Raw genomic sequence first — 6,393 nt, forward strand, 5'->3', positions numbered from 1 at the left:
TCTTATTCTGCGATCCAACTCCTCCGACAGATGTTCTGTAGGATTCAAATCCGGACTTTGACTTGATCACACCGTAACCTTGACTTTTTTGCGTTTCAAAAAATCACTAAAGTACATGAACTTGTGCTTGGGATCGTTATGTTGAAAATACTATACAGCTGGCATGTGGCGTTTAGCGTACGATAACATTTGAGTCGTCAGTACTTTTTTGTGAACTAACCGATCCATATTACCTTCAGTTCGAAGTAACGGTCCAACTCTATAGCGTGAAAAACATCCCCAAACCTCCGACCGGAGTGGCCGAGTGGTTCTAGGCGCTTCAGTCTGGAACCGCGCGACCGTTCGGTCGCAGGTTCGAATCCTGCCTCGGGCATGGATGTGTGTGATGTCCTTCGGTTAGTTAGGTTTAAGTAGTCCTAAGTTCTAGGGGACTGATGACCTCAGCTGTTAAGTCCCATAGTGCTCAGAGCCATTTGAACCATCCCCAAACCATATTTGAGCGTGAGAATTTGGTACCGAAAGTTATATCTTTTATTTACAGGACGTCGAACATACTTAATACCATCAGTTGACATTAGTGTAAATTTGCTCTCGTCACTCCACAAAATTTTAGACCAGACTTAACTTGAACATGATTTGTGCCTTTTTGCAAACGCAAATCGGGCATTTCTGTTATTCGTAGATAGTGCAGGCTTTTGCATCGGTCTTCGTCCATGTACTCCAAAGAGTTTCAAGCTCGTTTGACAGAGGAAACGCGAATGTCGACGTTATGTTTTTCTTTCAGTTCTCTTTTTATCATAATAGCCGTGTAGCGAACATCACTTGTTCATAACTTTTTTATTATCTTATCAACTTTAGGAGACGTTTTGAACGCCCACTGCGAGGCTTGTTTTCGGCAGTTTTTATTATACAGTTTTTCCATGTTTGGAGGTATTGAAATAAACACTGTAAGTAAATATCAGTAGAAATCAGAAATTAGGATCAAGTAACGTTCACGAAGTCACGGAGAAAACTGCGTGTCAAAATGCCTTTGAGCTCACTGAAAGTCGCATTCGTCCGGCAGCGCAAAGTGTAAACAAACAAGTCGCAATCCGACACCTTCAAACAAGCGCAATTACACTGCTCTCCACTATACTCAAGACACTGTCTGATAGTGTGTGATTTTAAGAGAAGTAATAACGAATTTTATGTTGTCAAAATACTTTTGAGCGCTATTTTATGTTCTTCACAAATGAAATTTCTTCGGAAATTTATGAATTTGTGGTTAGATCCTGTGGGACCTCATAAAATCCTTTTAACGGGGGAAGAGATTACTTCTTACATTGAAACTCTTTAGTATTTCGTAACACATTTATTCAGATAGTAGTTTAGCAGCAGTACTGTTTTGCTAACGTGCATGTAGTAATATGTTAATTTCGTATCTAATATAGACACAGCAAAAAAAAGTTTTGCATCATCCCGGTTCCCAGAACGCCTGAAGATAGACGTTGACTGTGGATATCGTATCACAGACCCTGTCCCTTTGACTGTTCAGAGATATCACTAAACCCGCCCAAAGATGTAAACAACCATGCATGAGCAGCGACTATTGGACGGAGGGGTTCCGACAGCCGATCAGTTCCAGTCATTTCAGCAGGAAGGAGGTACACGGCTCGTGTTGTCTGTAGTTCAACCATGCCTAGACGGTCAATACCGCGGCTCGATCGCGTCCGCATTGTTACTTTGTGCCAGGAGGAGCTCTCAACAAGGGAAGTGTCCAGGCGTCTCGGAGTGAACCAAAGTGATGTCCGGACACGGAGGAGATACAGAGAGACAGGAACTGTCGATGACATGCCTCGCTCAGGCCGCCCAAGGGCTACTACTGCAGTGGATGACCGCTAGCAACGGATTATGGCTCGGAGGAACCCTAACACTGTCCTCTGAATCTGATCTGTTTCAAAATGTGAACTTAGCTGTTTCCTCTATAATCTGAACGGGTGTACATGATTAAGTAATGTTAACTTCAGCAAGCAATGAAAGTGGCCAAAGTTGTAATAATAATGTTTTCTGGTCGCGTTTGATCTACTATGAAACGAGACCAAGCAATGAAATTTACTTGCGAATGTATCCAAAATCAACACCATATCCAGGAGTAATCTATTCCAAGACTGACATGTGGAATAATCGGGTCTACTGCCGGATGTTTGTGTCGCTCTGGCACAATATTTCGTTGCCTTTTTCAGGTGCTACCTGAGACTGCCGTGTTGGAGGATCTTGTCGAGTCTGGTCACGTAACCCGAAGGCAACGAATTACGTGGCCGAAATATTGTACCAGAGCGACACAAACATCCGGCAGTAGAGCCGATTATTCCACATGTCAAGATCTCGCCGGGAAAGCCTGAAGAGTTATTCCAAGATTATTTTCTGACTTGAAATTATCTTTCATAGATCGGAACTCTACGCAGTAATTGTTTAGCAACAGGTAAAACAGGTTTTCTATCACCATAATGATTTTAAAACAACAAATGATAAGCAAATTTAATTTGTAGATAAATATTTAACTGTGATTCTATTCTTTCAAAATATTTCATCAATAAATGTGTGCTTCAGATTACTAGATAATACATTAGATGTGCATGAACTCTACAAATATGAAGAACGAGTATTTTCTAAAATTACGTCCTGTTAATTGGTGCACTCGTATTTTTGAAAAGAACGCACAAATTACTCGGTTAATTATACTGTTCCAAACTTGATTATATGGCTAAAACGTTACAGCGAAAAACTGAGAAAACGCTTTCAGTAAATGTAGTAGCAGCTTGCGCTACGTTACCATTACTCAGCATCCACACGTTTTGGACTGCTTCTAAGTGATCACATCATCTCACCATAGATCCTAAAACGAAAACAACAAAACCAACAAACTGGACGGCGCTTTTATTCTCATACACTAATTGATCAAAATCATCCGGACAGCTGACTGAAAATGACTTACAAGTTCGTGGCGCCCTCCATTGGTAATGCTGGAATTCAATATGGTGTTGGCCCACCCTTAGCCTTGATAACTCGGAACGATACGTTCAATCACGTACTGGAAAGTTTCTTGGGGAATGGCAGCCCATTCTTCACGGAGTGCTGCACTGAGGAGAGGTGTCGATGTCGGTCGGTGAGGCCTGGCACGAAGTCGGCGTTCCAAAATATCCCAAAGGTTTTCTGTAGGATTCAGATCATTCCATTACAGGGATGTTATTGTCGTGTAACCACTCAGGTGTGCATTATGAACAGATGCTCCATCGTGTTGCAAGATGCAATCGCCATCCAGGAATTGCTCTTCAACAGTGGGAAGCAAGAAGGTGCTGTGATAGTGCCACGCAAAACAACAAGGGGAGCATGCCCCCTCCATGAAAAACACGACCACACCATAACACCATAGTTGTCTACCTATTACACATTACGACCCTCTTCAACGGTCGGCGGTCTCTGTCAGTCAACAGACGAGGTCGGCCTGTACGCTTTTGTGCTGTACGTGTCCCTTCACGTTTCCATTTCACTATCACATCGGAAACACTGGACCTAGGGTTGTTTAGGAACGTGAAAATCTCACGTACAAATGTATGACACACGTGACACCCAATCACCTGACCACGTTCGAGGTCCGTGAGTTCCGCAGAGCGCCCCATTCTGTTCTCTCACGATGTCTAATGACTACTGAGGGCGCTGATATGGAGTACCTGGCAGTAGGTGGCAGCACAATGCACTTAGTATGAAAAACGTACGTTTTTGGAGGTGTCCGGAAACTTTTGATCACATAGTATGACGATGATGGTCGTCGCTTACAGCGGCTAGTATATCAGATTGTTTTGTTGTTTTTATTCAAGTCCCTTTTGCCTGGGTCGAGAGGCCTTATGATGTGTGGTTAGGGACATAGAATTTTCGTTTCAGCGATAGTGCGAAGAATTACGCGAAAATGATGGTTTTAATGACTATAGAAAACGGCGATTTTTACATTTTTTGTCATTTTACCTGTTATCGAGTTATGACGTCACGAATTTTAGGATTATAGTTATCTGATATTGGCTGTATGTTTTTCGGTGTGTGACGATGACTGTTAGCTTCTTACGAATTATTACAGTACATTTTCAATTCAATTGGTTTCTTCTACTGGCATAGCCAAAATTTCACAACAAACAAAACAAGAACACCAATAATGAAAATATAATTTCTTTTGAAGCACAGCCATCCACTGTATCGGCATGGACATGATGATGAATGTTGCACATAGCTCAGTATCACTCTCCGCTGACATAATTTTTGTCTGTTCAATGGAATACATCGAAGTCGATGCAAAAGAGGCACAGTCTACCTATTCCTAAGAATGAAAAGTCATTAGAGACTAATTAGATTTTTACCCACTGTAGCCAGAGCGCGGAACTATCTTGTTCACGATCAGCTGACTGAATACTTGTGCAAATTTAACTTGTTTGTCAAATATTAGTCCGGCTTTCATAAACAGCATGATAAAAAGTCTGCACTAATGAAGGTAACTGATACCGGAAATATGCTACAGGCAAACGTGAGACGACAATATTAACAATACCAGAGCTCGGCGAAAGATTTGATACCGTCAGCTTTGACATACTGCTCAGAAAAATGCGACGGATAATATTTTCAGATAGTGCCCTTATGTGGTTTGAAATCTTCTGAAGAAGTGCGGACGAAAAACCGTCCATATTGAAAATTCTCTGGTCCTAGGCCCACTAATGTTCTTCTTTTAGGTCGGTTACATCTCGTCACTTCGGTCTTTCTGTGAATATCATTTCTGCGCCGACGACATCCAGGTAGTAGAACTGAAGATATCAATGCTGCCATCAAGGTGAATCACGATCAGTGCCTTAAACCCAGAGATTTAAATTAAATGCGAGGAAGTTCCAATTAATTTTAGTATCTCGTCAGAAGTTAATTAGTTCAGAATTGCACGAAAGATTAGTTCCTCTTCTTATCAACAGTATGCGAATAGCGTATCATAATACCGCTGTTACGGCAGAGAATAGCAAATGGGTAGAAATTTACAAACTCAAGCCATGCCAGCTCTCTAGACAAAAGCAGGAAGCTTGAAAGTGGGTCAGGTCGTCGACACATTACGACACTGTCTGCCGAGTGAAGATATGCGTTCAGCGGAAAAGAGACTGCAACGGAAAACCCAAAAGATAAGCATATTCATTAGCTCATAAGACATTATGAAAGAAACTCTCGTCTCTTTCATAAGAGAACAAGGTAAGAGACTGACACAGCAGTTAACAGCCTGCTAAGTGCATATACCAGAATAAGGAGGACACATGCATTCATCGCGAACTGAGCCTTGCGTTGTAGACTCACGCTAGCTCCCTTTAAATACTCCAGCTCTCATCATGAATTGACCATTTGGATCGATGGCATTCTCAGTAACAACACTCGATCTATGATTAAGATATTGTAGGAACCTATGTCCTAGATGCTGCAGCACAGTCTACGAATTAACTGAAGACGTACCGAAGATGATGGTCTTCACCTAATGAACTTCATGCTGCTCGCCAACTACCATATACTGGTGAAGGAACTGATTGACTTCCGACAACAGCATATCGCAGAGTGCTGTTGATACCGTATTTCAACTTGGAAGCCGGCAACAGGGTCTCTTGGGGTCCACGTTCCTGTTCAACACTCAGCGCCGGCCGGGGTGGCCGAGCGGTTCTAGGCGCTACAGTCTGGAACCACGCGACCGCTACGGTTGCAGGTTCGAATCCTGCCTCGGGCATGGATGTGTGTGATGTCTTTAGGTAAGTTAGGTTTAAGTAGTTCTAAGTTCTAGGGGACTGATAACCTCAGAAGTTAAGTCCCATAGGGCTCAACACTCAGCAGCCTTCGGGTGCTGACACATACTAAGGGTGGGGAGGAAATCAGCCGACGAGGTACATCGCAGATGGGTCATGGAGGGTCACTGCAGGATTCAGAGTAAGACCGCGTACAATCCAGCAGCCAGCGCGAGAACCACTTGGCGCTGGGCATGCTCGCGGGCAGTCCGCCATAGCGCCAGGACTGCTGGCATCTTCTCCTGGACGTGCAAGCCGCTGAGCTGACTTGACGGACGTCGGCTAGAATGAGCAACAGCAAAGGCTAGTGCGAAAGAACGGCGAATTGTAAACACTGGGAACAAAAGACTGAACTCTAATAATGTTTTACTAGCGTCGTTGACGCTTCACAGGTTCCCATCTGCAGTCCGGCCTTCGTGCAAAGATGTCTTTGCTCGGCCCTCTGTCCCGTGCTCAACTCGGTCGTAACTTTGGATGAGCAGCTCAGGTGGGCAGAAAATACTGTCCCAAGGGCAGGAACCTATGATATGAATGGACACAGTGATATGCCGAGCAGTAATGTACG

This window comes from Schistocerca piceifrons, chromosome 5 (genome assembly GCF_021461385.2).
Source record: "Schistocerca piceifrons isolate TAMUIC-IGC-003096 chromosome 5, iqSchPice1.1, whole genome shotgun sequence".
Taxonomy (NCBI): Eukaryota; Metazoa; Arthropoda; class Insecta; order Orthoptera; family Acrididae; genus Schistocerca; species Schistocerca piceifrons.